The following is a 23791-nucleotide window of genomic DNA, read 5'->3' on the forward strand; positions in this document are numbered from 1 at the left end:
CAAGGTCTTCTCGGACTTTGTTGTATGACATCTGGTACTTTACTGCCTTAGAGGCTAAAGAAAAATACCATGCGTGCCATTTGCTTTGTCGCAGTCTTTCTAAAAGGTTCCCTTTCAACTTGATCTTTCTCTGTTAGTGGTAATAGTCTTTAAGGGTTTCAGATATTGAAGGTCTGGTGTTAACAGATTTTCTTTTGACTTTTAAATAAGTCACACATCCACTACTCAGAGAAGAAGCAGGGGAATATACAACTAGGATTTGCATACTAGCTTTACTTTTGCAAAGTTTTTGAAGTACCTTGTCCCCCAGATGACTGAGTTTTTGAAACAAAGTATAGGCTGGACACCACAATATAACTAGTATCAGGACACTGACAGGGAAGGTCAGGTGCAGATGAATGATAGAGGTGCAGCGTTATACTTTCTGTGGCAAGGCTGGTATGTTACTTTAACAAAAAACCCCTATCACAGATCAATGGCTTCTCAAAAGTGGGAAAAAAACCCCCAGAAATTTTGCATGTTTGAATATTACAAATTTTGCCTGCTGTTCACGGGGACTTAGCACTAAAAGGTACTTTTTTTATGGTAGGGGCTTTCAAAATGCCTGTTGCCATTATGTTTAGCCTAAACCTGCCTATTTACATATCTTAAAGGTTTCTCCAAACATAGGGAACCATAACTTAACTAGAGATGTAACTGGACTGTAGCCTACTCTTGTGCCAAGAGTAGTTTTGGCCAGTCAATGGCCAAAGTAGTAGTTTTGGCCAGTCAGTGGAAGCCAATTTTTCAAACTGGGTTCAAGTAAGGCAAATGCCAAGCTGTAACCAATCTGAATGTTTCTGTACCTCACTTACATTTTTTGTATGTCATATTCCTTTCTCTGCTCATAAATCTTGGACCACGAGGTAGCATTGGAGCCTCTCTGAATCTATTGTGTTTCCGGAACTGCCTGATTTTGGAATTATTCTTTGCTCAGCTAAACTCTGTTAAATTTGTCTAAGGTTTCTCTTTTAACATTGCTATCACAGCCTATATTTTACCTTCAGCAGGCAGCTTGACTTCATTTACTAGATTTCATCGATAGTTCCCAAATTATCTATAGATGAGATGCATCAGAACCACCTGGTAATCACTTAAAAAATAAATTCCTGGGTCCAATTTCTGGATACTCCAATTCAGTACATCTGCGGCAAGCCCAGGGTGTTTGTAGTTGCATTTTTTCTGCAGGTAATTCTATAAAAAAATCAGCTTTGAGAGCTGCTCAGTTCCTTCTAGATGTGTTCAGTGAAGTAAACCAGGCTGTGACTGGTCTGAGCTTACATTTCCTATATGCTAAGTATGAGCATCATGGTACCAAACCTTGCTCAAATGAAAAAAATGATGGTCCCTCCCTGGTGGGCTGAAACTGAAATACTAATTTATAAACTTGGAAATCTTGGCCTTTAACCAGAGCTTACAAATTGTAGGGTACAGATTATCCTCTAGCCCTATGATACTCTTATTTCAGGGACATTTGGAGCACTTGATATTTTTTCTTTATTTCCTCATCATGTGTTGGGAAGAAGAGATGCCAGGAACACAATGACACGTCCAAGACATATAAATCAAAATGGAACCCAGGTTTCTTCTTAGTTCAGTTCTTATGAAATACATCACTATATAATAAAACTAAAATCTCTCATGTTGGTATACCAGACCATTTTAATGTTAAAGGGGGAAGTTGATGTATGCTCACAAATTACCACTGCCACCATTTCCTCCCCACCAAAAGAAAAACCTAAACATCCCCTAAAACTTCCCTACACTCTAAAAATCAGCACATTTCCAAAATAGAATCATACATATTACTCTCAAACTCTATTTTCATTTAAAAATATATCACTCGCACCCCTGTAGTTCAATATATGCCATAACTCATTCTTTGTAATAGCCTCGTAACATTCCATATTACAGATATATCATGATTTTTCTATTGTTCCCTTATTGATGGACTTTGTTTTCAGCTTTTAAAAAAATTCACCACATACAATGCTACAATTTTAACACACAAGCTAATTATTTTAGACAGGTATTTTCTAACAGGATTTATCAAAAGGGTGTGAGGATCTTAACTCTTAAAACTTTTTTTACATATAGAAATTTTTATTTAAATAGAGACGAGGGTCTCACCACGTTGCCTAGACTTGTCTCGACCTCCTAGGCTCAAGGAATCCACCCTCTTTGGCCTCCCAAAGTGTTAGGATTACAGGCGTGAACCACCGTGTGTGGCGGAGGAGCGTAACTTTTATTAGATTCAGCTGATTACTTTCTGAAGTGGTTATAACAATTTCACCTTCTCTCTGGCACTACAGTTCCAGTTGCTTCCTCATCCTCACCAGCACTAAGCATTTTCTATCTATGTGAAAAATTAAAACACTTAATTGTTTTAATTTGCATTCCCTTGTGAGTGAAATGTGCCTTTTTATGTAAGTTAGTTTTTCTTTGCATATTCTCTTCTGTAAATGGCCCTCTGGGATAAAATTAAGTTATATTCTTCCTTACACTGTGTACAAAAAAATAATTCCATATAAAGATCTAAATGTAAAAAAGAAAAATTATGCAAAATCAGCAAGAAAACAATCCTAGAATATTTATATAGTTTTGAGTGGTAGCAATATTTGATCTTTTTGAACAAGCTAAAACTAAATACCACAAAGAAAGAAAAACTAACAGTAGATTTGAATTATAACCATTAAGATGGTTTCTATTGCTCTTTTCCTTACAGAAAAAGTCAAAAGACAAATGACAGATTGGTAAAGAAGCATGTGTTACAGATACGATACACGAAGGATTAATACCTCTAATACATGGTTCTCTCAAAAACTGGTAAGAAAATACAAAATTAAAAATAAAAAAAATGAGCAAAGGATACAAATTTACTGACTTTTTTCCCTCTCTGACACACTGTTTCTGAAGCCCCTTGTGTTTAAAATGTAGACCCTGTGCTTGTTTACATCAGATACATCAATGAGTGGGTGTCTCTCCTCCAAACTGGCCTTCTCACACCCACCTCCTTTCTCTAGCTGTAGGGCCTCTTGGCACCAGGGTCTGATTTCCTTATGAGGTGTGTTGCCTTTGGTAAATGTCACGTACCTTCTAATCACAGCTGAGTAGTCCTTTTGATGTGTGCCCCCACTGTCCCCTTTCAACTCTGCAGCCAACCTACAGCAGCTCAATGCTTCTTGAAACCAAAAGCTTATATTCAGAAAGCTCTGTACACAAAGCAAAAAGCCCCACTGAGCACCACTTCACCAGTTTCAGGTGTGCCCTACAATGGATGGACACATCTACTTGCAGAGTTTAGAAATAAGTTTTGAGAAGGCACCTGTGTAGCACTTACATCTATGAGAATTGAAAGCAACCACTTGCATACCACAGACATAGATGAGGAAAACTGAGACAACCCAAGAGAAAGTGCTTTGCGAAGTCTAAAGTCCTTTATACAACTGACAGTAAGCCATTGGGCCCAGTTTCCCTTAAAACCACACAATTAAAAATAATCAATAAACAATGGGAGCAATCATGTATCCCTTGCTTCCTTTTCCCAAGTTGGAGACTACACTTCTCTCAACAGCTCTGATCTGTTCTCACAGCCATGCCCAACAAATTCGTCATCATTCAAGGCCCTGCCTCAAGGATAACATCTTCAGGAAGGCCTCTTCCATCTTAGACTCATCCCCCAATTTTTGGTCATTAGTTCCTTCCGAGTTGTTAGCGTTCTGTGCTACCAAGTTATAAAGGAGAACTCCTTTATAACTTCAGTCACAGTTGTAATTAATCTGAGTTACCTGGGCTAGAATAGTCTGCTACCTGGGCTAGAGTGGAAACTCAGTGAAAGCAAGGATCATGTCCATTTTGTGTAGAGTGCTTAGCATGGTTCCAGGTATGTATTGGATGATCAATAAACATTTGTTGAATAAGTAAATAAAAGCCACAGTATCTTGTTTATTTACATCATAGCTGTTGTAAGAGTTTATAACTGTTTACTTGTGCATTGTTTGTTTTCCTCATGAAATCATGGGCTTAACAAAACAGGTGCTTTTTTTCTGCCTTAGTGTGAGCCCTTTATATTCCTAATATCTAAAAAAATTTGGGACATGTAGGTGCTCAATACAAATTTAACAAATAAATGAATATAGGCCTCAGTATATGCTGTTGTTGGCGAACAAGAGAACTTTGAGACCATCATCACCTCCATTTTCAAAACTTCATGACTGAAAATTGTGAGCAACTTCAATCTCCATAGACTTTAAGTGTACCAGTATTTTACATTTTGTTTTTTTTAGAGACGGAGTCACTCTGTTACCCAGGCTGGAGTGCAGTGGCACAACCATAACTTGCTGCAGCCTTGAACTCCTGGGCTCAAGAGATCCTCTCACCTCTGCCTCTAGAGTAGCTAGGACCACATACTTGTGCCACTGTGCCTGGGTTTTATTTTAAAATTGTTTTTGTAGAGACAAGGTCTTGCTGTGTCGCTCAGGCTGGTCTCAAGCAATCTGGGCCTCAAGCAATCCTCCTGGTTCAGCAATCCTCCTGCCTCAGCCTCCCAAAGTGCTGGGATTACATGCATAAGCCACCATGCTTGGCCTATTTATATTATAAAACATGAAAAATTAAAATGTACATAAGAATGAGATAAAATAAATTTTAGATATGTAATGTTTTTCTGACCATTCTACTTTGGAGATAATTTTTTTTCTTAAATACAGTGGGTACCCCAGATTTATGCTATGATCTGTCACTAAGCTGCAAATTTAAGATTTTTCAACATTGTTTAACCAAAAGCCTGAGTTTTAAGACAAAAGCCTTTTTGATCAAGGTTCTAGAATTCATGAGAGCAAGAGAGAGGCCAAGAAAAATGACTTGTAAGTGATTGAAAAATAATTTTTATTCAGAAATTCTTTTTCTTATAGTTTTCAGGTTGAGGTTACTGGTTAGGGAGACAATGAAGTATGTGTAGATCACTGGTGATGTCTACTCAAACAGCGAGAAGTTCAAAGTGAGGAAAAGTCAGAAAAGATTAAGGAGGAGGAATTTTATCAAGCAGTGGAGTAGCAGTAGAAAATTTATGCAGACAAACTTTCCTCTCAATCCATGCCTCATAGAGGCAAGAAAAAATAGCCCCTAGCCTTCTTTGGCAAATGAAGACGTTTAACCTAGACTAGGTTCTAATGATCGCTATTATTGTAGTTTTAAAAAGTAATTGATGGTGCAAGAAACTGCTGGCAAATATTTTTTCCAGAAAGTCTTCTTAAAATGGGCTTGTTCAGGCTTGGAAAAATACATGTTTATAGTGGAATACATATGAAAATGTAATGAATTCTCCCTCCAGTCATTTCAAATGCTTTTTTCCTAGCTTTTAAATAAAAATCTAAATACAGATTTAATCATACTGTGATATTGAGACCACTGAAGAATATCTATTTGAAAATCCATTTACCCAAATGCATATATCAGCATGATGCAGGGAAGTTCTGGCATTATTCTAAGCTGAAAGGCCTCGAGCCCTGCTCCTCTGTTTCACATCTCTCCAGTATCTACGTGACACTCAGCAAGACAGCCACTTTGGCCATTTAATGCTTCATTGGAATATTCAACAATCTCGTTTTCAGTTAGAAATAAAGGAGGAACATGCTTGTTTTTCTTTTCAGTCATTAGTTTGGCACTGAGTGTTGTATTGTTAAATTTACCAACTTCTGATTCTTATTTGCAATGATTCTAGAATGGTTTTGGCACAAGGCACCACAGAAGCTGAAATTCTTGCTATAGGGTTAATTATAAAAAATCTCTGAGAATTTACACATGCTTAAAATTACTTTTAATCTGAATATAAAAGTTGTTCATGCTTCATGCAGAAGAATTAGTAAATAGAGAAAAAGGTATAGGGAGAAAGAAAAAAAAAACCCTATGTTACAGTGTCACTTGGACCTAGTAACCACTTGTTATTTTGTGGCTTTTCCCCCCAGATATAGTTAACTATATCATATAGCAAAACGGAAACTATTGATACCTTTGTATCCTATTTTCTTTTTTTATTGTATTGTTGGGGCTCACAGAATACCCCGAAGTGTGGTGCTTTGGCATGCTGAACACTTTTGAATTAAAGGAAATTGGAAGACCTTAGTGGTTGCCTCAGAACCAAGAACTTTCTAACCCTCTCATCTGCAGCTCCCCACTGCCCCCCTTAACCCCCACAGGGAGGGGCTGTCTCTGGAACTTCCCTTATCTGACTCAGAAAACTTCTTCCAAAAGAAGTGCAATTGTCTTGAAATCCTCTCCCCCCAGGCATCTCAACTAACCAGGAAGGATTAATCACCAGAGAAAAGGAAAGACTAAAAATCTTTCTCATCATGCCCAGACAGGCTTTGCATCTATTCTTTTGAGGTCTGCTCTGAGAGATTGCCTGGGAGAATTTATCTGCATAATAAGAAAACCTTTGTTCACAGGGCAGTTATGCCCCTTACCTTCCTAGGACTTGTCCACAAACTATTGTCTATTCTTCATCCCATTAGAATCATTTAAAAACTATTATCTGGCGGGGCATGGTGGCTCATGCCTGTAATCCCAGCACTTTGGGAGGCTGAGGTGGGCGGATCACGAGGTCAGGAGATTAAGACCACCCTAGCTAACACGGTGAAACCCCGTCTCTACTAAAAATACAAAAAAAAAAAAAATTAGCTGGGCATGGGGGTGGGCGCCTGTAGTCCCAGCTACTCGGGAGGCTGAGGCAGGAGAATAGCATGAACCCAGGAGGCAGAGCTTGCAGTGAGCTGAGATTGTGCCACTGCACTCCAGCCTAGGTGGCAGAGCGAGACTCTGTCTCTAAAAAAAAAAAAAAAAAAAACCCAACAAAACACAAAACAAAACAAAAAACCTATTATCTATCCTTTGGGCCCATTCAATTCCCCTAAAATTCATTTACTACCCCTTAAAATTTCCTACACTCCCCACTTAACCTCTCCTCTATGCAGAAGAGTATATGAACTTCTAAACTTCGTCGGGGAATTGGGTTATCATTCTCCTGTGATTCCCCTGTGTTTATGCACATTAATACATTTGTATACCTTTTTTTTCAGCATTTGCCAACCTTTGGAGGGGGAGTGAGAAGTTTTCTTTACATCTATAGAATCTTGAGCATTAAAAATTATTTATAGACATTTACAGCAGGCACAAAAGGGTCTATAATTTGCACTATAATTAGCCTTTCTCATTGTTGAACACATAGGTAGCATCCCACGTTTTGATAGATGAAATAAATTGGTAATAAACATCTTTCTATGCACTCTAAATCTTTGTCTACATTTCAGATACTCCCCTTAGGAAAGCTTTTTAGAAATGAAACTGCAGAGAATATTAATACTGCAAATAGCTTACATTTATTGAGTTTATTTGTCCTAGTCTCTGCCTAAGCATTTTACATATATAAACTAATTCAATAATAGTTCAATTTTAGAGATGAGAAAATTGAGGCACAGGGATATTAAGTAACCCCTTCCAATTATCACATCACTAGTAAGTGGAAGAACTAGGACATGAACCCAGGCAGGCTGAGGATGGAGCTGGTGGTCCAAACCTGTATTTTGTATGGACTTTCTAACCACATGTGTAGATGTGACCCCAGTGGATCATAAACCTGGGACTTAGAAGGAAGAGACCACCCAATTCTTGGACATCACAGAAAGCAAGGCCCAGAAAGATGAAGTGACTTTACTAAAGTAGCACAGATAGCTAGTAGCAGATCTAGTACTTTACACATCACCGGACTCCTTATCCTGCAATTCAGTAACTTGCTACTACCCTGAGCCATAGTGTCAGCATCACCTGGAAGCCCATTAGAAATGCAGAGTCCCAGGCCCTACCTGGGACTGCAGCTGAATCTGCATTGTCAATAAGATCACCTAATGTTTTATTTGCACATTAAAATTCATTAGCTCTGGCAATATTCTCTGTAAACTTGATAAAGCTTTGATGATACGTTAATGGAAAATCTGCACATAAACTGCTCATATTTTTATAGCAAGAAAAAAAGCCCTAATTTTTCAGAGTTGAAGTTTATATTAAATTGAGCCATCTGAAATTACTGTTATTTTAAGACTTAAAAACTGTCATGTACTGGCAATTTATCGTGGTTCAACTTCAGTGGCTACAGGAGTAACAATAACAAAACTTCTGTGTGTCTGTTAATCTCTGTAGAGGCTGGACTTGAAGAATAAGATGAAGTTCCTTCCCCCAAAGAGAGTACAGCTTAGTCATGAAGAATAAACAATTAAACAAAGTACAAAATAATAAGTGCTACTGTAGAGCATTCTGAGTGCTCAGGAGGAAGTTAAGTGATGTTCTGGAAAACAAGAGCGATGGAAGAAAACAGTTACTATCTTCTATTAATGGCAACGAAGATGGGTATGCAAGGCTTAGTCAAATTATTAAGTAAATATCCCTGTAAGCTGCTCAGAGCCTGATGAAACAAATAGTTTAAGATTATAAAATATAGGAGATGTAAATATAGGAGATATAAATCACTTGGACTGCCTAAGCAAAACAGCTGTACTGTTCTTAATGGTGATAGCAGGTAAAGAAAGTTACAGGGCTTAGGACTTATGGTGTGCTATTCTCACGGGCCCCAATTTGGCCATTTCTATTTTTTGAAATCAGCAGATGTGATGTTGGAAAAGAACCGTTTTCTCCTGCTACACTCAACATTCAACACAGAACACTTCTGCTAGCAGATGTAGGGTGGGGGAGGATTCCCCCAACGAGCAATTCTCTCACACCAGCTGGGCGTCCTATAACTCAATTCAATTCTGACATTAACCAGAACCAGCACCAGATCTCATAGGTTAGTGGCCCAGTCCCACATAACTACCTCCTACTTCACATGCCAATCTCAAGCTCAGGTGTTGGAAATTCGGACCAACCAGCTTTAAATTAGGGGTTCCCATAATCCCCTCCCTTGGGTTTGGTCATTTGCTAGGATGGCTCACAGAACTTAGGTAAACACTTGTGTTTACCCATTTATTATAAAAGATACAGATACAGAGCCAGATGGAAGAGAGGCATAGAGCAAGGTATGTAGGAGGGGTCCCAGAACTTCCAGATCCTCTCTGGGGATACCAACCTCCCAGCACTTCCATATGTTCAGCAACCTGGAAGCTCTCTGAACCCTGTCCATTTTGGGTTTTTATGAAGGGTTATGAGGGCACAATTGATTAAATCATTGACCACTGGTGATTAGCTCAACCTGCAGTCCCTTTTACTTCCCTGGAGGTTGGGGGATGGGGCTGAAAGTCCCAGCCCTCTAATCACATGGTGGGTTTCCCTGGCAACCAGCTCCCATCCTAAGGCTATCCAGGAGCCCCCATCATCAGTCATCTCATTAGCATACACAAAGACATATCACTTTGGAGAGTCAAGGATTTTAGGAGCTGTTAGCCAGAAAATGGGGATGAAGACCAAATATATTTATTTCTACTATGAGAATATCATAGTGGATATTTTTAGATTGAGTGAAATGAGTAATGCTTTCCATTGTCCTATGTAATGAACAGAAGAATCTTTGGAGTGATTAATACTTAAAAATACAATATGTTTACCAGAAGCTATGAATAATAACTATAAATTATACTGTATGTTCAAGGGCACAAAATTCTTGCTAAGTAGTCACCATAAAATTTATCCATTCTTAGGAAATCATTAAGCATTTGCAATCCTGCTATTATAGAAATGAGACTGGGTGACCATGTTGATTTTGCATCTTTCCACTAGTTGGTTTAGAATACCTAATTTGGGGATAGTTGGTTGAATCTTTGAATTGGCGATAATTCTACTTTACCATTTCATCTAACTTTTTTCTTATTAAGATTCCTTTCCTAGAAAGAACCAAGCTACCAATAGCTGGGTCCATGGTGAGCTATTCACCCTGTAATTAAATGCTGTCTATACAAGTTGCATTTGAAGGAAAAAAACAAATGCTTTTTCACACACACAAAAAGAGGCCAAGATGGTGGCAAGTCCTTTGGCATGCCATGCTTTTTCTTGAGAAACTATGCAGTGTGGTTTCACCCTTGGAGAGTCCCTTCCTTTTTGCTATTTCTCAGCTAGTGCCCATCCTCTCACTTCTTCCACAGCTCCTTAATTCAAGGCTAAGGCTTTAAGCCTTTCTCATATGGACTACCTGATTTCACACCACCTCTGTCTGAATATTTCCTGCTTTCCCTCAAGCTGGACTGCTGTCTGCGTAGCATGCTGAGCTTGACTCAGAAAATGCCCATTCTGACGACTCTTCAAAACACATAGCACTCTATTTGATCAGCTCTCTGTGTTTGAATTTTTATTGTTGCCTTATTTTAAAGGAAGCCTGACTGTACTCTCCAGGACCATTCTGTTTCTGTGGTACTTGGAATTTGTATGGGCATCTGAGTAGGGGAACCAAGTATAGTAATTGCACGCAAACTTTCTTCTTATTGGATCACGGCATCCAAAGAGATAGGAAAAGATGAGTTAAAGGAAGAACATGACCAATAAAGTTCTGAAAGATACACTGGAAGTTCTTTGGTTTGTAAAAATTAGTCAAAAACTAGAGAGGATGTTAGGCTCAAAATAAATGATTGAGGAGTGATCTATAATGTCAGATGACTTCCTGTCTATTCCTTAGAGGATAAAGCAGCAATGACAAAAAGGCAAGGGTTGCTTCTCTAAATTTGGTAAAAGGTAATAGCCAAGAAATGTATTGACCAGCTGGTGCCCATTCTAGGCTAGCCAGGGAACAGCAGTTTTGCCTCAGAGATCTCCTCCCCCAAGCAGAATGCCGGTCCAGTCACTTTTAGGAGCCTGTATAAATAAAATATCTGAGACCAAATTTGGGTAATGGTGCGAGTGATACCCAAAACACATTGAACAGGGAGAAATCAGCAGGAGGGTGGGAATATTGCCCTTAAGCACATACAGGTGGCAGCTGTGGGATCCCCACATTCTTCCGAAAGCCATAAGGGCAAATGGTTCCTGTTTTTCACTGCTTGTCATTGATGAAATCCAGTGTGATAAAACTGCCTGCAGGTGTCAGCAATTCGATTCCTAGTTTGTTAGTTTCCTGCCCCCCATTGCTTCCTTGCTCTCTTATTCCTTCCTCCTCTTCCTCCCTCCTTTTTCCTTTGAAAGTCTTTACTGAATATGCCAAACATTCTTTGGGGACTGTAAGAATACAGATAAGAAGATACAACGTCTTACTCTCAACTTACTTATTTCCTGAAAGATAGGACATCCACATACAACTGTAATAAAGAGCTGCACGCGCTTAGTGTTATAAACGACAGAGTGGCATGGGCTCTCAGAGGAGGGCGTGGTCACGGCTGATGGTGGAATCTGGGAACTCGCGCTGGAGGAGGTACCAGTTTGAAATGGTTTGATAAAGGTGGGCAGATGTGGAGGAACATGCACAGAATAGACGAAGGACAGAGGAAGAAAGCTGTAGGTGATTTTGAGGTTTCACAGTGATAAACAAAAGGAAATTGAACACTGTCTGGACCAGAGCAGCAGGAACCAAGCGTGAGTGACGACTGTTCCATCGACCCATAGGCTCCAGCCATGTCACCCTGCTGCTTGTCCTCAACAGTTCTCAAATTTTAGCTTCTGTCACCTGGTGGGCTTGTTAAACTCGACTGCTGGGCCCCACCCCCAGAACTCCTGATTTGAGAGGGGGAGGTGGCCTGAGAAGTTTTAGTTTCTCACAAGTGCCCAGGTGGTGCTGATGCTGCTGGTCTGAGACCCGCTGTCCAGGGACATGCCACACGAGCTTCCACCTCACCTGCTGTTTCCCATGCGTGGAGGTTTCTACCCTCAGATCTTCACATAATCAGGAGTCTTCACTTTATTCTTCTCATCTCCTCTCCTGACACTCTATCGCCTTTCTACATTTTATCTCCGTTCAGAGTCCTTATCAGAACTCACTACTATGGCATATTAATTTACTGTCATTCCATTAGAATATAAACTTCACCAGATACTTTGTTTTATTCACTAGGACTTAAAGAAATGCTGTATTCCTAGCACCTACAGTGCTATATGCCTGGGCCTGAAAAGGGACACATGGTAGGCACTCAACGAATAGTGCTGACAATACACAAGGTATTGCCTTGGAAAGGAGGGGTGGGATCAGGAACCTGCAGAGTTGGTGGTAGGAAGGATGGAAGCTGAGATAACTCAGGTCAAATGCTGCATCCATTTTTTTTTTTTTTTTGAGACAGGCTGTCGCCCAGGCTGGAGTGCAGTGGCGCCCTCTGTAACACAGGCTGGAGTGCAGTGGTGCCATCATGGCTCACTGCAGCTTCATTCTCCTGGGCTCAAGTGATCCTCCCACCTTGGTGTCCCTAGTAGTGGAACTGCAGGCATGCACCACCACACCCGGCAAACTTAATTTTTTTTTTTTTTAATTCAGGGTTTTCCCATGTTGGCCAGGCTGGGTCTCCAACTCCTGGGCTCAAGTGATCCTCCCACCTTGGCCTCTCTAAGTACTGGGATTACAAGTGTGAGCCACTAGCCTCCCTCTTATCAAGAAAGATGCATTTATTTGCTCTTATTGTAAAACGTGTGGTGTCAGGCATTGGGGGGAAGAGAGGGTACCGGTGTGTGTGTCGGTGCTTGAAGTAATTGGAGAGTTTTTAGAATGGTAGTGTGGAGGGTGCATGACCTCAGCAAACCAGGGCCCCATGGAAAAAGAAAAAGAAAACCCTTATTTTAGGCAGAGAAAAACAAAGCAGACTAAATTTCTCTCCAAAACACTGAAGTAATTTTTTCTGTCAGATATTACATTAAGATGTAAGATATTACATTAAGAAGATTTCTGTCAGATATTACATTAAAATGACTTACATTTTCCTTTGCTTCCACAAAGAGGTCTGAAAACTTAGGGAGAACTGGACTCCCTCATATGTATCCTTTTTTCTGCCCTGTAAGTCGAGGGCTTAGAATATTTTTTTCTGCAGCAAATTTTTAACTACTCCAAATACTTTGCTATAGAGACTCATCCCAAATGCCTCCAACCTTCAATATGTTTAGCAGTTTTGATGCCAAATATATTGCTATCACATCATCAGACATCCCATGCAAACATGATGGAGAGGTTATAATAAGACCCCAATCATCTCATTATAAATCTTGTGTTCTCATTACAGTCACAAAATCAGAAAAAGGAACCTAGTTGATAAGTTGGTGATTCATGAATTAGTCTGGTAAGATAAAGACATTCTGAAAGGGAGATGGGGGAAATGAAAATATGACCAATGAGGTCACATGTGCAAATGGTTCCAGCTTCTGTAAGTGCAAACATAGACCAGGGTTCTCATCTAGTGATAAAGAGTGTGGTACCCTAGAACTTTCATCTTTTATCAGTTGCTGAGATTGAAATGCTATAAAAATACATGAAGTGTGTGTTAAGAAAACAAAGGTAGAAAAAAGCAGGAAGAATTTTTGACCTAATATACTTGCATTTTTCTTGGTTTTAAATACTTGTTCATTTTTTTAAAATCTCTCCCTTTTTCAGTTTAGACTGTGGATTAAAACATAAGCCCTCAGGAGACACAGACTGTCGTTTCCTCTGCAAGACCCTGCCTGGTACAGCTACTTTGAAGATTCTTAACCGTCCTTGGGGATAAGAAATGACAGGGATGTGATAATGGCTACTTTCCTGGTACTGGGTCAGTAAGTGTTTGTGGAATGAGGAAGGATGAGGGAACTGGGAAGATGGATGAGGAGATGGCACCTCCAGTTTTCTGATAACTTAATGAGGAAGAGAATAGACCCATTCATTTGGCCAAGAAGACACTAAGACATTTTCAGTCTTTTACTTAATTCCTTAGGAAGATAGAAGGTAATGAAAAAAATTGTCGACTTTGTGACAGGATGTGTCTACATGAGAGACTTTCCCACTAATAGCATAAATTACCCAATACCTTGTATTATATTCTTATTTGCAAAGTACTATATGATCTTATTAAATGTTACAGAAATACAAATTAGTGGCAGCCTTTTTCTTTTCTTTCTTCTATTGCTACTGCATTTCTGCCCTCTTTCCTTATAGAGCTCCAGAAATTGCTCTTCCTTTCTCAATGATGGCAGAGGGAACTTTCTCTTAAAAATTAAATCAACTAAGTTCTTGGCTTAAAGTTGTTCATGAGCATGCTGTCACCTTTGGGAGAAATCAGAAGCATATGTTATGGGACCTCATCTTCCTCTGCAGCCTTCCCTCCCCTTTCCCTCTAGGGGCACATTCCAGGTAATATTCTTCAAAAATGATCCTGGAGAAAACCCATGGAGCTGGGTTTATGGTTCCTCTATGGACTCATCATCCTTATCATCAGCTGGCCCCTCAGTGATGCTGGTGATCCCTCTGAAGGTTCCAAGTCATCTCCCCTCTCTTTTCATGGGACCAGGACTCACCTCCTACTTTACAGAGAAAGGAGAGGCCAGACAGCTTTCAGTGTCTGTGGAGACCTGACTCCATCACTTTCCTGTGGTCTCTCCTTTATCACTGGTCTCTCCCTTTCCTTATTTCTACCACCTGGTGTAAAATACGAGCATATCTTTCCTATCTTAAGGAGTAAAAGCAAAATGGCAAAACACTTCTTTAAATCTATCACCTCCTCACACTGCCCTCACCTCCACTTCATGGACAAGCTTCTTGAAATTATGGTCTCCTTTCACTGCTAATTTTGTGACATCCTATTCCCTTCTCAACCTACCTGCTCTAGTTTCCATTCACCACTCCACCAAAAGCACTTTTGAAGATATGAATGATGTCCTGAATGGCCTGCCCAATGGATATGACTCTGCAGCACTTGATATGACTAATCTCTCCCTTCTTGGATCTCTTATTTTCCTTTAACTGACATCTCCTGTGTTTCTTACTCCATTTCTAGACCTTTCTGCTACTTTCTTCTCTGCCTTTCCCCTCCTGCTCTATTGAATCTTTGGCCCTCTTTTCATGTAATGAGTTCTTCCAGGGTACTCCATCCTATACCAAAGGTTTCAAGAAATTCTATTGACATATTGACACATCAGTTTCTGGAATCTATTTCATAGCCTAGAGGTCTCTCTTGAGCTTCAGACCCATCTATCCAACTGGGCACTTTATAGGCACCTCAAATACATATCCAAAAAAGTGCTTATCTTCTCTGCAAAGAGCTCAGTCTACTTACTCGATTCTGAGATTCAATTTACACTATTCCCTCTGTGAAATAGTGGAAAAATTGTGAAAATTCTACCTCCTAAATATTTGATTGGTTCCCTCCTTTTTCTTGCGGTGTCACTGCCATTAACCAGGCCCTACCTCATATTACTAAGGTCACCATAACATCCCAGTCATCTTGACACCAGTCTTTAGCCCTCTAGTCTTCCCATTTCAATGATGGCAGAGGGAACTTTCTCTTAAAAATTGAATCAACTAAATTCCCTGCTTAAAATTGTTCATGAGCATGCTGTTGACTTTGGGAGAAATCTGAACCATGTGTTATGGGACCTCACCTATCTCTGCAGCCTTCCCTCCCTGCTCCTGACTTCCTCAGAGAAAGATGCCTTCTATTATAGCCATACTCAATTGCTCTGATTTTCTAGACTTGACCAAGCTCTCTCACCTGTAGTTCTTTGAACCAATATATTCCCTGTGTCTGGAAAGCCTTAACCTAATTTCTAGTTGTTCTTGATGACTGAGATCAGGACCATGTCCTTTTAGTACCAGCCATTTAAAAGAAAAAGTCAAAATATCTTGCATATTTAATAAACCACTCAAAAAAATTTTTTTTCCTTTGCAATTGTCACATCTAGGATGACTTCTCTAGCCTTCTGTCCATTCTTCAGTCTGGGTTAGGTGACCCTCTCCTGCACTCACTTGATATCTGATATCAAGAGTTTTCTCTGGAGGCACAAGGATCCCATGGTTGGAACTGTTTACCTGCCTGAGTTACTCATTATGCTGTGCACATGGGCTGCCCTTTCATCTCTGTAGTCCTAGACTAGCAGCCGGCCAGACACCCTGCAAATATTTATAGATATGAAATGAAATCCTCCCTTGTTAAACACTTCTCAGCCTTGCCAAATCACTTTACTTCATTCCCAGTGACTCCAGAGAATACGAAAAGGTAAGATTTCTGGAGTCACCAAAGGTGGTGTTGTCAACTGTAAAGGATGCTGTGAACTCAGGTGGCCTGGGTTTTAGTCTTAACTCTAATGCTAGCTCTGCCAATCCTTTTACCTTTATGGAGTTCTGCTTCCTCATATATTATACACAGGGATTGATACATTTTTTTGTCCCTTCCAGTACTGACATTCTATGACTTTAAAAAATGCCATTTATAGAAGAAAAATGCACACTTTTAATTAGCTGGAAGTCCAAAATTCTAAACATCCACTTGGAGAGACTGTTATTTCAAAAAAACAACAAGTGGAAGGGTAGTCATTGGATATCAGTGTAACCACTCAGAGAGACTGCTGTAGTTATCTCTAATATGTTCTCCTGGATCTGGCCCCCTGGCTAAAGGCTATATTTCACAGCCTCCCTTGCATCTAGGGCCATCTAGTTGATTCTGGCCTGCAGGAAAAGATGTTTGAACCTCTGATCTGTGGCATTACAGGAGAGTGACTTTTCTTTCCACTTTCCTGCTGGCTGGACTGTGAGACATGGAAGACTCCTCCTTTGGAAGTTGAATGTTGAGTATGGCAGAGCTACAAGACAGAAACAGCCTGGTTCTCTGGCACCAACAACCAGCTATAGCTGTTCTGGAGTGTTACATGAGAGAGAAATGGATTTCTTGTTTAAACCATGGAAGTTTAGGATTCTTTGTCATCGCAAATCTAAGAAACAAACAAGCAGAAAATACAGAACAAAACAGAACAAAACAACCCAATAGTATCCTTACTAAAATTGATACTAAAATGTTTTACTATTTTCAAAGTACACTGGGGGGAAAAAAGAACAAAGGTTATAATTATGTTGAAGAGAAACTCTTAGAAGTTTGCTTCAACTTTTCATAAAATAATCTTTTAGGAAATTTACAACACTACCCAGCACAAGATCCTAAAGCTTTGTATTCCCCATTCCACTGTATCATAAAGAAGTTAACACCTAGAGGCAGGTTGAGAAGCCATTAATCTAGCAAAGCAAATTCTAATCCAATAAACCAGTTATCTACTGATTGATCATAATGAAAACTCTAAAACAAGTCACCAAAAGCATTTTTCTTTTCTGTTCAGTCATTCCATTTACAAAGACAAAAATATAATGCTTTTGTAGCTCACACAATATAGGCTGTGAAGTTATGAAACATTAACATCCTTTGCTGCTTTTCAGGGGTTGGAAGTGATTATGCTTAATGGTATTACCCAGAAAGTACCTTGATGCTATAAAATAAAGGGTCCATTATCAGATTGGGCTTCAAGGAGAGTGGAGCCCAGAAGCATTTGAAACAATCCTTCTTCCATTAGCTCAGTGGGCAGAGGAAATGCTGACCCCCATGGAGCACTGTCTATCTGTGAATTTGGGTCAGAGGGGTAGAGGACTGCAGTATTGCATGTCTTTAACAAGCAAAGCAGGAGACCCCAACATGCAGAACATACTGCAGGGAAGAAAGCTTTGGGTATAATGAGCTGATAAACAATCAGCACTTAGTGGCTGTACTTTGAGCTAGTGGATAAGGAAAACTAAAAATATTCTACCATTAACAAGGGGCAAGAGCTAGAAGGAAGTTCCAGAAGGCACTGGAGAACTATTTCATTAACTACACACTAACTTGTGGGGAAATGTTCATAACCAACCTTAGAACCAAGGACACGTCCTTTATAGTTCCTGATGCCCCCAAATGTAGAGCACGTATTTCAGCCTATCATTCATGAGCTGACATGGTCCTTTCCTGCTTTAGGCTCTTACTATGAATGGGGCCTGCTTGCTTTGTTTATTCAATATGTGCAATGCTGAATGAAGCTCTCTACTTCTCTGATCTGACTAGATCTGGTTTCAGGGCTGAGGATAAGTGAGAGAGGGGCAGGAAAACCAGAGTTTGATGACAGAGGCCTTAAAAGCCACGCAGAGGATTCTGCCTTTGATGTAGTTGAAAATGGGGAGCCAAAGTAGGTCTTTGAGCAAGGGAGTGACATGATAAAAAGTCTTATTTTAATAAGCTCATCAGTATGAGAAAGGATTAGAGAATGGCAGATCAGTTAGGAGAAAACTACCTTAACTCAGACTGAGATTAAAACAAAAAGTCCTATATGTGGCTGGTGGTCTTTACAAGGGAGAGGAGAGTACAAATGGGATACTTTTTATAGGAACAGAAGGAACTAGAGATGCATTTCTTCCTTAGGAGTGAGACAAGAGGCATATTTGAAGACATGGAATAAAACTCATTAAGGATGCAAACTTTGTGAAGAATATAAAAGGTCAAATCAACAATTTACCATCAAATCAGGACCCTTCTCAGCTGGGAAGGAGGTACTGCTGATGACTACACCAGAAGAGCAAGTGCAAACTGAGACAATCCCTGGCAACCCCAGGCCAGTCCTGGGAAAAGGGGGACTTATGTCCTTCAAATCTGAAAAGATCCTTAACTACCAGTGTAGAAGGCAACTCAGATTCACAGGATTGGCTCTGATTTCTTGTGCTCTAGACCTAGGTTTCTAAAGCTCAGAGAATACTCAAAGGAAGCCAACATCAGGACATAAAAGAACAAAAAGCTGCTCTTGAGAGAGAGGTGGGGGAATAGCCAGAGAGGTAGGGTAGAAAACAAGTATGATGTCTCTGGGGTTGAAACTGCTCTACTGAGGCACTATTCCTCACAATCCTTTTGTCTTCAGTATGCCACATCCAATGTGCAGTCTCTTTGCTTATAGGATTTCAAGGACCAAACTACTTTTTTTTTTTTCTTGAGATAGAGTCTTGCTCTGTTGCCCAGGCTGGAGTGCAATGGCGTGATCTTGGCTCACTACAACTGCCACCTCCCAGGTTCAAGCGATTCTCCTGCCACAGCCTCCTGAGTAGCGGAGACTACAGGTGCACGCTACCATGCCCGGCTAATTTTTATATTTTTAGTAGAGACAGGGTTTTGCCATGTTGGCCAGGATGGTCTCGAACTCTTGACCTCAGGTGATTCACCCGCCTCAGCCTCCAAAAGTGCTGGGATTACAGACGTGAGCCACCATGCCTGGCCCCAAACTACTTTTCAAAAATAATCTTACTTCAAGTCTACTTCTGTGAATAGTCACATCCTGTTTCCATGGATGACTATTGACTTGTGGACAAATAACCATAAGTGGGTGATACCCAGCCCTGCTCATACATATGGTCATGGGAAAAAAGGGTATGCCATTCATCAAAGTGGCTTCCCTGAGACACAAAGAAGGGGAAGAAACTCTCCCAAGACCTAAGAGACATCTTCAATAAATGCAGGGCTGTCATGAGAAAAAAGGAGTCCATGGAACTTTGCAAGCACATGCAGTACAAGTAGATTAATACGAGCGCATTACTTGGTTCCAAGAAGCAGTCATGATGGTAGGCAGCCAGTTCTCTCTGCACCCTCAGCCTACATACAGCAGGGCTAGATAATCAGAATTGGCAAGGACATAGAAAGGATGTTCACCTCTCCTTCTTGGTTCAGTGAGCTCTTCTGTCAGCCCTCAGAAATCTGCTCATCCCATACAGCAGGGGTCCCAAAACCCCTGGCCACAGACTGATTCCAGTTGGTGGCCTGGCCAGGTCACACAGCAGGAGGTGAGTAGCAGGCTATCCAGCAAAGCTTCATCTGTATTTGCAGCTGCTCCCCATTGCTTGCATTTCCACCTGAGCTCTGCCTCCTGTCAATTACCAGCAGCATTAGATTCTCACAGGAGCAAGAATCCTATGGTGAACTGCCCATGTGAGGGATCTAGGTTGCATGCTCCTTATAAAAATCTAATGCCTGATGATCTGTCACTGTCTCACATCAGCCCCAGATGGGTCTGCCTAGTTGCAGGAAAACAAGCTCAGGGCTTCCACTGATTGTTTGTTATGGGGAGTCCTATAATTATTTCATTACCTATTACAACATAGTAACAATAGAAATAAAGTGTGCAATAAATGTAATGTGCTTGAATCATTCTGAAACCACCCCCCGCCACTGTCCGTAGAAAAATTATCTTCCACAAAACCAGTCCCTGGTGCCAAAAAGGTTGGCGACTGCTACCATACAGCACTTACACATTATATAGTAATTTGATGTGTGGGCAATTTTCTCTACTATACGGCAAGCTATTAGAGGGAATTCACTCTGTTGGTCAAGTTCTCAGCACACAATGGGCATCCAAATACTTGAATGAACAAAGGCACATGATCACAGCTACTTTCTGTGCTACTTTTGTTTTCTGTGTGTGTGTGTGTGTGTGTGTGCGTGTGTGTGTGAGACAATAGAAAGTTCTTTCATCTTCTGTTTTCTGTCCCTTATGGGCCGTGCATGCTTTTCTAATAATGATTCACTATCAGTGACTCATCACCACCCTAGAGAAGGTAACCAAGATTAAACCTCCAATTTTACCTATATAAGCTCTTTTCCTTTATTGTTCTGAAACTATCAGTTCCCCAAACAAGATTGAATCTTCCAGTTTTTCTTAAAAGCAATTCTCTATGCATGAATAAGTAGCAGAGTGAGAAGTACAGTGGTGGAGTCAGGCAGAGCTGGGTGAGAATCTCAAGTGTGTTCTTGAGTTAGTTAGCCCTGAACTTGGGCTACCTGGACTGTACTTCATTTAGCCTATTTGTAAAATGAAGATAACAAATGCATCAAGTTGTTCTTAGAATTAATATTTTTATAAATGTTTATATTAAGTCTCGGTAAGTATTTTACCATCCTGTTAAGTTCTTACTAAGTGCCAAGAACCATGCAATATCCATGCTATTCTTGAATCCTCCCAGCAACTTGGTGAGGAAGGTCTAATATTACCTCCATTGTCCCAGATAAGGAAACTGAGGTTCAAAGAAGTTAAATAACTTGTCTAAGATAACAGAGCTACTAAATGTGGAAAAGCAAAAAATGAGACCCGGGCAGTTAACCCTCAGACTTATGCTACGTTGACACATGAAGAAGGCACTCAATAAGTAGTTTTCAAAAATCATAGCTATGTTAGTACTAGAGTTTTGCCAGAATTTATTGTTACTGTCTGAGATCTCTCTTTTACCATTATTTAAAAAATCTACCCTAATTTTCTGTGATGCAGAAGTTTTTTTTTTTTGGTTTCAATGTCATAGTATAATAACCAGGTCTGCTTTTGGGAAAACAGGGAGATGAGGGAGAAAAAAAGAACACAGAATGATGTTTGCTTGTATGGGCGTCTCACTTACTGATGGACATTTATTTATCCCCGAAATGTCTGACTTGGCATTTGTAACCCCTGAAGCCCTTGACATAAAGTACCAATAAATATAATTGAAGTTGTCATTTTCCACTTCGCTTCATTCCTTTTCTATGCATTTAAAGATCTGTCTTGTAAGTGTTTGATATAGTTATCAAAAAAGGCACTAGCTTTTGTCATCAGATTTTTCTTGTAGTCTTTCTACACTTTTAAGTTTTTAATTTTTGTGGGTACATAGTATACATATACTTCTATGTACCTCATATATATTTATGGGGTACATGAGATATTTTGGCACTGGCATACAATGTGAAATAAGCACATCATAGAGAATGGGGTATCCATCCCCTCAAACGTTTATTCTGTGTGTCACAACAATTCAGTTACACTGTTAGTCATTTCAAAATGTACAATTAGATTATTATTGACTATAGTTACCGTGTTGTGCAACCAAATAGTAGTTCTTACTCTTTCTAACCTTTTTAAATGACCATTAATCATCCCCGTCTCCCCCTGAATCTCCCACTACCCGTTCCAAGGCAATTTTTTTTTTTCTGAGACACTTAAATTTGCCATTTACTAAGCATCTGTTACACACTTGGCACTATCCAATTGTTACTAGTTTATGTCTAAAGAGGACTGGCCTCATTAGCTGCTCTCAGGAGGCATGCTGGCCTGCCCTGTGTGTTCTATTTTTTATTCATGCTCAGAGTCCTGTAAATGATAATCACATATTATTGGATTCTACAAAGACCTACAAAAATATTTTTACATGAATGCAAGAAATAGGGCTGCCCCTTCATTAGTTAAAAAAAAAAAAAAAAAGAAAAATTATTAAGGAATAAAAATGAGGTGGCTCAGAATAACTTTGGATGGATGAAACCAGCCCAAAAAAAGTGCTAAATACTCTTCTACCATGTCCTCCCATCAGATTCTCGTTCACCAGAAGGCTAAACTTGCAGAAAGTAGTTTCGGAGTAAACAAAGCAAAACATTCTCAAAGCTGAGCAGCATTTCTGTCTTTAGTGACGAGAAAATGATATCTAACGAACGTAGGTTAAAATTCCCCATTTTTAACAGTGAATATGCTCAGAAATATTTTTGCTTTTAAAGAAGCTCTAGGCTTCTATTGCAATGGGTGAGTGAGACTCACTTCATTCTTTCATCTTTTTCTTCCCTCCTACTTTTAGACATCTGGTAATTTATACACTTGGGATTAACTTATGTAGCAACGGAAGAGAAAATAGCAATTATTACATCCATTGCTGAAAACAGAGAAGGTAATGAAACTTTTTCCTGAAGGGTTCCAGTCGCTACAAATTCTATACGGGAAGGGTGCCACCATTGGCCTCATTTCCTCTACAAAGTGGTGCTTAGGGAAGGGTGCACACCTGCTCAGCTGAAGCAGGCCTGGTAACTTATCATGGAGGAGTGCCACACGCTGAAATAATTATGCACAGAGCCACAGCTGAGTGGAGGAGTGAGGGCCTAGGTCACACAGACGTGTCTAAATCTGTGATATATGTTTATCATCTGACATGACATCAGCCAGGAGAGTCAGAGTTAACTCCCCAATAACCCAAGCCTATACCATCAGTCTTTAAACACGAGCTTCTTTCTTCCAGATCTCTAAAGGGGTCACAAATGATCGGAGGTAAAGCCGAGATCTTGTATGTCCAGGCCAAAAGGCAGCCCTGGGATGTTAACTCCTTTCTGTTTCCTCCCAGAAATACTGGGGTGGAAAAATCCATGATCACATTACCATCTATAGCCCCTAACTCAACCAGCATCTCTATCCCATCCTACCTCCCCTAAAACTGAGGACATGTTTCGAAAATTTCCTCTGTAAGCACTGTATTCAGGGGAACCCTAAAGGCAGTGCCAAGATTCTTTGGGAGAGAAAGAGAAATGCGATTCTCTTACCAGGGTCACACTTATAAATTCTTTTACACTATTTCTGAAAATAACAACTTGGTTTTAAGACACTGTACACTACCTTGTCATCATCCAGATCTACATGAAAACTTTTCTCAGGTGGTGATCCTTGAATGATAGTAGGCTATTTAAAAATATTTAAGACACTGAGTTTACTCCTCTGTAAAAAGGAATTGAACTAGAGGAACTATTTAAGGTTTTTCTAGCTCTAAAATGCAGGCAAGCCATAATTTCCAGATTCAAAGAACGACCCCCTGCATGTGTGAGCAAATCACATGCTGTCTATACCACAGCAAGCCTTCAGGATAATAAGAATGTGCATAGTAACACACGGCTTCCAGCCCTCTGCCTCCTGAAGAAATGCATATAGAAAGCATGCTAACCTACAGAGGGGGGACAAAACTGATTGTTTTACTCCTATGTTTTTCCTTCAGAAAAACTACCCATAATTTTACAGT

At 40.0% G+C, this 23791-nt stretch overlaps 1 protein-coding gene across 1 annotated transcript in view; it reads right to left on the minus strand.

The window, feature by feature from the left end:
- Nucleotides 1-23791, minus strand: part of CPA6 (carboxypeptidase A6) — a 309118-nt gene that overhangs the window by 284425 nt on the left and 902 nt on the right. The gene's annotated exons all lie outside the window — the stretch shown is intronic.

This window comes from Theropithecus gelada, chromosome 8 (genome assembly GCF_003255815.1).
Source record: "Theropithecus gelada isolate Dixy chromosome 8, Tgel_1.0, whole genome shotgun sequence".
NCBI lineage: Eukaryota > Metazoa > Chordata > Mammalia > Primates > Cercopithecidae > Theropithecus > Theropithecus gelada.